Source organism: Orycteropus afer, unplaced genomic scaffold, assembly GCF_000298275.1.
Source record: "Orycteropus afer afer isolate SDZICR_OR568_19922 unplaced genomic scaffold, OryAfe1.0 scaffold00012, whole genome shotgun sequence".
NCBI lineage: Eukaryota > Metazoa > Chordata > Mammalia > Tubulidentata > Orycteropodidae > Orycteropus > Orycteropus afer.
In genome coordinates, this window is record NW_006921599.1 from 9,877,147 (window position 1) to 9,887,319 (window position 10,173).

Here is a 10,173-nt window from a genome sequence, read left to right on the forward strand (position 1 = left end):
AAGTCCAGTCAGAAGAAATGCTGCTTAGAAGCGAGGCTGGTAGGACTTCATCTCCTGTACTTTAATCATGTCCCCAGAGAAGGATATCATGCTTGGTAAAGTAGAGCGTCAGTGAAAAAGATGAAAACCTCAACAAACTGGTTTGACACAGTGGTTACAAAGATGGGCTCAAACACTGCAACCATAGTGAGGAGGGTGCAGGACCAGGCAGTGTTTCATTCTGTTGTACATACAGTTGTTATGAGCTGGAATTGACTCAGTGGCACCTAACAACAGTAGAGCACTTATTACATACACAGTACCTTACACACAAGAGGTGCCTAGCACTGTGCTAGAAATGTAGTAGTTGCTAAAGGATTGAGTGTTACAGGAATTGAAGCTAGATGTTTTTCTTAATACCTAGAGACAGAATATCTGCCAATGGGAGCCTTTGTATGTAGCAGAAGAGAGAGAAGAAGTTCCCAGAATGATGTTTCAAGAGCCAATGAAAACACAGGAAGAGACCTAAAGGGAAAGCTCCTTTTAAAAAAAAGAAAAAGAAAGCACATGGGGAAATTTTTAAATAGCCATGTCGTTAGCTGTTGTCAAGTCAACAGTGAGTCACAGTGAACTGATGTACAATAGAATGAAACATTTCCCAGTCCTGCATTATCCTCACTATTCCCAGCAAGTCTGAGTCCACTGTGTGGCTGTCGTAACACTCCATCTCACCAAACCTCTCCCTCACCATTGCTAACCCAAACACTATGTTCTCCTTGAGTGATTGATTCCACCTGGTGGTATGTTCAAAGCAAGCAAGGTGAAAAATGTTTTGTTATGATCCACAGGTTTTTATTGGCTAATTTTCAGAAGTCTTTTTTCCTAGTCTGTCTTAGTCTGAAAGTTCCACTGAAACCTATCCACTGAAACCTATGAGTGACCCTGCTTATATTTGAAATACTGATAGCACAGCTCTCAGCATGATAGCAACATCCAAACCACCACGGTACAGTAACCATCAGATACCAAACCAAGCCAGACCAAACTCACTGCCGCTGAGTCAGATCTGACTCATAGCGACCCCTCCTTGGGTTTCCACACCTCTTGTGTGTATCACTATGGAAGTAGATTGCCCAACCTTCCTTCTGAGGAGTGGTTGGTGAGTTTGAACCACCAGCCTTCTGGTTAGTAGTCAAATGCCTTAATGGCCACCATATATCTTGTTATCTGACTTCTTTCTGGTTTTGTTAAATATTCCACCAAATCTGCCAGCGTCCTTGGGTACCCCCAACTTCTCTATACTTCCTGAAAGCCTCTCTCTCTGGCATGGTCTTTTGAAATTCCCTGCTTTCAGGCTATTTCCTTCACCAAGTGCAGAACTCCCTTCCCAGCCTTCCCCTGAACCCCAGATCCAGCCACCTTGACTCATTTATAAAGTGTCTACTAAATACTGGAAAATCAGCATTAAAAACCCTATGAAGCCCATGGGTTTACCATGAGTCAGAATTGATTTGTTGGCGATTACTTTCTGGTAAAGGAGCCCTGGTGGCAGAGTAGTAAAGCACTCACCCACATCCTGAAAGGTCAGTGGTTCAAACCCTCCAGCTGCTTCACAAGGAGAAAGATGTGACAGTCTGATTCTGTAAAGATTGTTGTTAGGTGCTGTTGAGTCGTTTCCGACTCACAGCGACCCTATGCACAGCCGAACGAAACACTGCCCAGTCCCATACCAACTCCATGATCCTTGCTATACTTGAGCCCATTGCCATAGCCACTGTGTCAATTCATTTTGTTGAGAGGCTTCCCTCACTTCGTCGATCGTCCACCTTACCAAGCATGGCATCCTTCTCCAGGGAATAATGGTACTTTCTGACAACATGACCAAAGTAGGTGAGACGAAGTCTGGCCATTCTTGCCTCCAAGGAACATTCTGACTGCTCTTCCTCCAGGACAGATTTGTTAGATCTTTTAGCAGTCCATGGTACTCTCAGCATTCTTCTCCAGCACCACAACTCTAAAGCATCAACTGTCCTTTGGTCTTCCTCATTCATTGTCCAGCTTTTGCATGCATAAGAGGTGACTATCAATACCATGGCTTGTGTAAGGTGCACCTTAGTCCTCAAGGAGACATCTTTGCTCCTCAACACTTGAAAGAAGTCCTTTGCAGCTGATTTGCCCAATGCTATACATTGTCTGATGTCCTGACTGCTGCTTCCATTGACATCAATTGTAGAACCAAGCAATGCGAAGTGTTTGACAATTGCAATCTTTTCTCCATTTATCATGATGCTGCTTATAGGTCCAGTTGTGAGGATTTTTGTTTTCTTTATATTGAGATGTAAGCCATACTGCAGACTGTATTCTTTAATCTTCATCAGTAAGTGCTTTAACTCATCCTCACTTTCAGCAAACAAAGTTGTATCATCAGCTTATTGAAGGTTATCAATGATACTTCCTCCACTCCTGATGCCACGTTCTTCTTCATATAGTCCAGCTTCTCAGATTAGTTGCTCAGCATATAGAGTAAAAGAGTGTGGTGAAAGGATACAACCCTGATACACTCCCTTCTTGATTTTAAACCATGCAGTGCCCTCTTGTTCTGTTCAAACGACTGCCTTTTGGTCTATGTACAGGTTCCTCATGAATACAATTAAGTGTTCTGGAATTCCCATTCTTCTCAGTGTTACCCATACTTTGTTATGATCCACACAATTAAATGCCTTTATACTTATTTATAAAGTGTCTACTAAATACTGGAAAATCAGCATTAAAAACCCTATAAAGCCCACGGGTTTACCATGAGTCAGAATTGATTTGTTGGTGATTACATTTTGGTTAAGGAGCCCTGGTGGCACAGTAGTTAAGCACTCACCCACATCCTGAAAGGTCAGTGGTTCAAACCCTCCAGCTGCTTCACAAGGAGAAAGATGTGACAGTCTGCTTCTGTAAAGATTGTTGTTAAGTGCCGTTTGCATAGTCAATAAAACATAAGTAGACATCTTTTTGGTATTCTTTGCTTTGAGCCAAGATCTATCTGACATCAGCACTGATATCCCTTGTTCCACATCCTCTTCTGAATGGAAGAAATGACAAGATAAAAGAGCTGAACAGAGGATTTCAAAAGAGCAGTTGGAGCAGACAAAGCAAATTACTATAATAAAATGTGCAAAGACCTGAAATTAGAAAACCAAAAGAGTTTGGTTGCATTTCTGGAAGTTCTCTGTCAATACACTGCTGCAACCATTTTTTAATTATCTTTAGTAAGATTTCACTTGCATGCAATATTAATGATATTGTTCGATAATTTCCACATTCTGTGGGATCACCTCTCTTTGGAATGGCTATAAATTGGATCTCTTCCAGTCATTGGCCAGGTACTATCTTCCAAATCTCTTGGCATAACAGAGTGAGTCCCTCTACTGGGGCATCCGTTTGTTGAAACATCTCAGTGAATATTCTGTCAATTCCTGGAGTCTTATTTTTCACCAGTTCCTTCAGTGCAGCTTCTACTTCTTCCTTCAATACCATTGGTTCTTGATCATATGCCACCTACTGAAGTGGATGAAGATCGACCAAGTTTTTTTGGTACAATGACTCTGTGTATTCCTTCCATCTTCTTTTGATATTTTCTGTATCATTCAATATTTTGCCCATAGAATCTTTCAATATTGCAACTCCAGGCTTAATTTTTTTCCTTGGTTCTTTCAGCTTGAGAAATGCTGAGTGTGTTCTTCTCTTTTGATTTTCTAATTTCAGGTCTTTGCACATTTTATTACAGTAATTTGCTTCGTCTGCTCCAACTGCTCTTTTGAAATCCTCTGTTCAGCTCTTTTATCTTGTCATTTCTTCCATTTGCTTTAGCTACTCTCTGCTCAAGGGTAATTTTCAGAGTCTCTTCTGGCATCCATTTTGGATTTTTTTTTTCCTTTCTCATCTTTTTAAAGACCTCTTGCTTTCTTCATGGATAATGTTCTTGATGTCATCCCACAATTCCTCTGGTTTTTGGTCATTGGTAGTCAATGAATCAAATCTATTCTTTAGATGGTCTCTAAATTCAGGAAGGATTTATTCAAGGTCATATTCTGGTTCTTGTAGACTTGTTTTAATTATGTTCAACTTCAAGCTGAATTTGCATATGAGCAGTTAATGTCTGTTCCACAATCATCTCCTGGCCTTGTTTTGGCTAAAGATATTGAGCTTTCCCATTGCCTCTTGCCACAGATGTAGTCAATCTGATTCCTGTGTATACTCCATCTGGTTATGTCCACATGTACAGCTGCTGTTTGTGTTGTTGAAAAAAAAGGTATTTGTAAGGAATAAGTCATTGGTCTTGCAAAATTCTATCATGTGGTCTCCAGCGTTATTTGTCACCAAGGCTAAATTTTCCAACTACTGGTAATTCTTTCTTTCCAACTTTTCCATTCTGGTCATCAATGATACTTAATACATCTTGATTGCATGTTCATTCAATTTCAGACTGCAGAAGTTGATAAAAAATCTTCAACTTCTTCATCTTTGGCTTTGGTGGTTGGTCCATAAATTTGAATAATCATAGTATATACTGGTCTTCCTTGTAGGCATATGAATATTATCCTGTCACTGACAGTATTGTACTTCAGGACAGATCTTGAAACATCCTTTGTGATGATGAATGCCACACCATTCATCTTCAAACTGTCATTCCTAGTGTAGTAGATCATATGGTCATCTGATTCAAAATGGCCAAAACCAGCCCATTTCAGCTCACTATTTGCCTAGGATATCGATCTTTATGCATTTCATTGCATTTTTGACAACTTCCAATTTTCCTAGATTCATACTTTGTACATTCCATGTTCTGATTATTAATGGATGTCTGCAGCTGTTTCTCTTCAAATTGACTCATACCACATCACCAAATGGAGGTCCTGAAAGTTTTACTTTATTCGTATCATTAGGGTTGGTTCTACTCTGATGATACAGCTCTTTCCCACTCATATTTTGAGTGGCTTCTGACCTAAGGGGCTGGTCTTCCTGCACTGTATCAGACAATGTTTCTGGGCTATGCATAAAGTTGTCCAGTAATGTTATCAGTGTTCCTCTGTTATTCTCAAGGTTTTCCCTGGCCAATTTTTGAGAAGTGAATGGCCTCCCCCTTCTTCCTAGCCTGTCTTACTCTGTAAGCTGCATTGAAACCTGTGTAATATGTGCAAACCTGCTGGCATTTGAGACACCAGTGGCACAGCCTCAAGCCTCACAGCAACATGCAAGTCACCACAGTATGACAAATTGACAGACAAGTTTGTCTTCCTTAGCTGTTTGAAACCTCTCCACCCTTCCCTTACCTGGATCCCATGGCTCTATCATCCCTGTTTTTTTCTCCACTTCCTGCCTCTTGAGTGTGTGGGCTGCTTCCCTCCCCTTACCTGGGTTCCTCAACCCCGGCTCCTCCCCTGCCTTCCTCATCTGGGTGCCTGGCCTGTTTGCCTACCCTTACCTGGAATAATTTCAGTTTCTGTAAAGACTACATACAGCTTTGGAAACATTATGGGGCAGTTCTACTCTGTCCTATAGGGTCACTGTGAGTCAGAATTTATTTGAGGGCAGTGAGTTTAAAGGTTTTTGGTTTAACATTATTGCTACAAACAAAATTATCATCCTTTACCAATTGAGAGGGGAAAATAGATATTGGTAGAGAACTTACAGTGTCTGTATTTCCTCCTGCCTATACTGCTGCTCTTATAAACAAAATTCAGCCACTCTGGCCACTCAATCTGCACTATAGAAGGCTCTGCTGCCTAGCCAACACTTTCCAAGACATATTGAACTAAACCACAAAACAGAGCTCCCGGAGAGTCTCTCTTGATCATCTGCATTACCGGCTGAGTGCACATTCCCTGGGGGAAGGAAAAAGGTTGGTCATTTCCTTTGGTTCAGCGGCTAGTGCAAAGTCCCCACTTTGGGAAGAGTTAGAAAGCCTTGGGACTATGCCAGACCCTCCACTTTCCAGCACTCACAGCTGCTACAGGCCTTAATGGAAAAGAATCCAATGTAATGATTTCCAGGCCTGCCGCAAACCCCTTCTTCAGAAATTTCAGACTCTCAAAAGGGCTCAAAGATAAATTAAGTATTAATCGCCATCTCAAGATGAATGGAGGAGATCAGATACTTGTGTAATCTCTTAGCAGCATTGACTTGGAAACTGAAGTGGGGAAGCAAAGGGAGATATGAGTGAGACCTGGAGAAAAGGAATCTCCTAGGTGACAATAGAATACAGAGAGGACTAGAAACATCCGAGTTTGCAAGGGCATTAACTTCACAGTTGTTGGTGTTTGTTGCTGTGGACTTGACCTTGAATCATGGTGACCCCATGTGTACAGAGTACAAACCCGACTCATGGGATTTTCAAGGCTATGACCTTTCAGAAGCAGATTCCCAGGGCTATCTTCTGAGGAACCTATGAGTGAATTTGAACAGCCAACCTTTTAGCTAGTAGTCTAATGCTTAACCATCTGTGCCACTCAGAAACTCCAACTTCACTGTAGATGCATCAATCTTGTCCTCCATTCTCTCTGGCTGAATGGGACCATGTGACTGAGGAAGCCTCATCATGTGATAGTTTTATTAAAGAGACTTGTTAGGTTTGACCATCCCATAAAGCCAGCCAGGTCAGAGCTCCAAGGCCTGGCCACCTGGAAGTTGACAAAGTGTTAAGTCACTTTTCCCCACAGCTCATTCTTCCGAAAAAGATGCAGGGTGAGCAAGAACTTTAGGTTAGTTCTCTCTGAGTCCTGAGTGCCTGCCCTGCTCTCTGAAGATTGAACTTATTAGAAGCCTTGCTGAAGATGAAACCATCTTGGATTTTTTGTGAACATCCTCCAAAATCAAGAGACTGGAAGAGGATATGTAATAGAGAATAAGAAGCACTAAGTCTTGGAAAGAGCACAGGCTTCAGGCACAGGAGCCTAGAGTTCTAGATGTAGATTCCAGATTTTCCATGAGACTCCCAGGTCATCCATCAGCCTTCTCATCTACCAGAGAGTTTCACTTAGCTGACATTTAAGACCACTTCCAGCACTAATTCCATGATACTAGGGACAAACTCTAAGGAGCTCTGGTGACACTATTTCACTGAAATACGTTGTATTTTCTCTTTGCATGAATTTTCTCAGAAAATGTGAATTAATCAGATATTCACAATAATAGCATTTGAGTGGTTCCCATTTGAGTCTGGGTTTGGGCAAAACACTTTAACCTGTTAACTCTTAATCCTTAAAACAATCCTATTGTGGGGTTGTTGTTGTTAGTTGCCATTGAGTAGCTTCTGACTCATGGCGACCCAATGACATAACAAAACATTTCTTGGTCCTGTGTTATCCTTATAATCATTGGTATGCTTGAGTCCCTTATTATAGCTTTGTGTATTTTGAGTGCATTTCAACCTAAGAGGCTCATCTTCTGGCACTATATTGGAAAATGTTCTGTTATAATCTATAAGATTTTCATTAGCTAATTTTCAGAAGTGGATCACCAGGCCTTTGTCCCTAGTCTTAGTCTGGAAGGTCTACTGAAACTTGTCCACCAGGCCATAGTCGCAGGGGACATCAAGCTCAATTGGCATAACATACTATACAAAACATTGTTCCACCTCCTACTTTGGTGAGTAGAGACTGGGATCTTAAAATTTAGCAAGCTACCATCTAGATGCAACGATGGGTCTCTCCTCATCCAGAGCAAAGAAGAATGAAGAAAACCAAAATTCATGGAAACAATTAGTCCTAGTGACTGGTACACCATCCGATCTGTAGCCTATACAACTATGAGACCAGAAGAACTAGTTGGTGCCCGGCTACCACTGTCATCCACTTGGAAGGGGATCTATGTAGGAGATCCTTGATAGAGAGGGAGAACAATGTGGAACAAAACTCAAAATCATTTGGAGAAAAAAAAAAAAAAAGGTGGGGACCAGGTTTGCTGGTCCATTAGAGACTGGTGGAACCACTGAGACTATGGTCCCTAGCTGCCCTTCAGGTCTGGAATTGAACCCACACCTGTGGTTTCCAGCCAAACAAAAGACAGGCATATGAGTTAAACATTTACCTCAAGTAGACACATTCCTTGGAGAGAACAATCATGGGAGAAAGAAGGGCTGCTTATGCACAGGGAGACAGCTCAGGGGGCAGGAGTGTATGGAGGGATGGACACTGGGAAGAGGTAACTATGAGGAGGAAGTGGGAGGGGAGCTGTTTCATTGTGCTAAATTGTGGTCTGCTGTATGGAAAGTGTATTTTCTCTGTAAATCTTCACTCAAACCACAATTAAAAAAAAAAAAAAAAAAAAACTTGTCCACCAGGGGTGACCTGAATGGTATTTTAAATACTGATAGCATCACTTCTAGCATCATAGCAACACACAAGCCACCAAAGTATGACAGGCTGACAGATGTCTGGTAGATTATGGGATAGGTAAGTATTAGTTAACAGCTCCAATCTACACATGAAGTAACTGAGGTATGGAGAGATAAGTAATGAACCATTAGATTTCTACTGAATGTCTTAGAGGCAACTCTAATTTAACATGTCCCAAAATGAACTTCTGATCCTTGTGCTCCACTCCACTTCATCCAACCCTGCTCTTCTGACAATCTTGCCCAGCTCTGTAAATGGCAGCTCCATTTTTTCAAATATCTAAGCCAAAAGCCGTCAAGTTTCTCTCACACCTTACCTCCAATTCATCACATATTATGACAAGTTTACCCTCAAAATACACCCAGAATCCACTATATCACCACCTCCACTGTCTCCACCCTAGTCCAAATCTCCATTTTGTGTTGCCTGGACTATGGTAATAGGAGTCCCTGGGTGGTGCAAATGGTTGAGCACTTGATTGCTAATCAAAAAGTTGGAGGTTCAAGTCCACTCAGAGGTACCTCAGAAGAAAGGTCTGGTGATCTATTTCCAAAAGGTCATAGCCATGAAAACCTTATTCAAGCATAGTTCTACTCAGCACACTTGGGTTCACTATGAGTTGAAATCAACTTCATGGCAACTGTTGTTGTTTTTAACCACGGCACTAACCTTCTTACTGGCCTTCCCATGTCTATCCTTCAGTTCTCCAGCATACACACACAAAATCACAGAGTACTTTCTCTATTAAAAAAAAAAAAAAAAATGCCATCAAGTCAATTCTGACATCTACAATATGTAGCCAGAATTATCCTTTACAAATATAAGTCAGATTGTGTCATTCCTCTGTTCAAAACATTCAGTGGCTTTCCTCCCATCTTACTTAGAAGAAAATCCAAAATCCTTACCACAAGCTCCTCCAAGACCTCCCTTGCCCCCAATATCTTTGATCTTCTCTCCTCATGGGGGACTCCTCTCCAACCACATTTGCTGCTTCTATTTTCCTCAAACACATCACACACCTCCTACCTTAACCTCTGGATGGCCTGCCTTTCCTTCAGAAATCCAAATGGCTTGCTTTGATATTTCATTCAGGTCTATGTACCTTATCAGAAAGATTTTCTTTGAATGAATAAAGTAGCACCTCTCCTGTCTTTCTGTGTCCCTTCCCTTAATTTATTTTATTGTTTTTGAGCATGTATTTCCCCTTCTGGGGTGAAAAATTATTTTAACCAAAGAATTTGGTCTTTGCTTTTGGTTCCTGGAGGTAACTTCTTATTAATGAGGAAGAACTAATACTCTGTTTAAAGTAAAAGTAAGGTGGGTTATTAAGGCACAATGCAATTAAACCAGGGAGCTGCATAGAACACAAGAAGTGAAACCAAACAGTCCGCAGCAGCAAAGCTACAAACACAGTTTTATAGAATTGAACCAGGAATTTTAGTTTACAATATTTTGGTTGAAGAATACCCAATTGGAGAAGTGAGAGGCAGAACATCTCAAAAAGGGGCTTTTGCTAGGATTGGTTTACATAGTGTATGTGGATTGCAGGGGTACACAATTACAAAAGTATGTGCTCTTTAGGGAGTTTCAGAGTGGTCATCAGGATTTCACAAAATGTCTTTCCCAAATCACAAGATGTTAACATAGCCCTTAGGTAGTTGTGTTCCTGGCATATGCTTGTGTAGGAAATTTCTGATAAGAATCTTGCATCAAGAGTTCCGGCAAGATGGCGGACTAGGCAGAAGGATTGCACAGACCCTCTTCAACAAAGAAAAGGGAAACCAATTAACACAGACACAGAAGATAA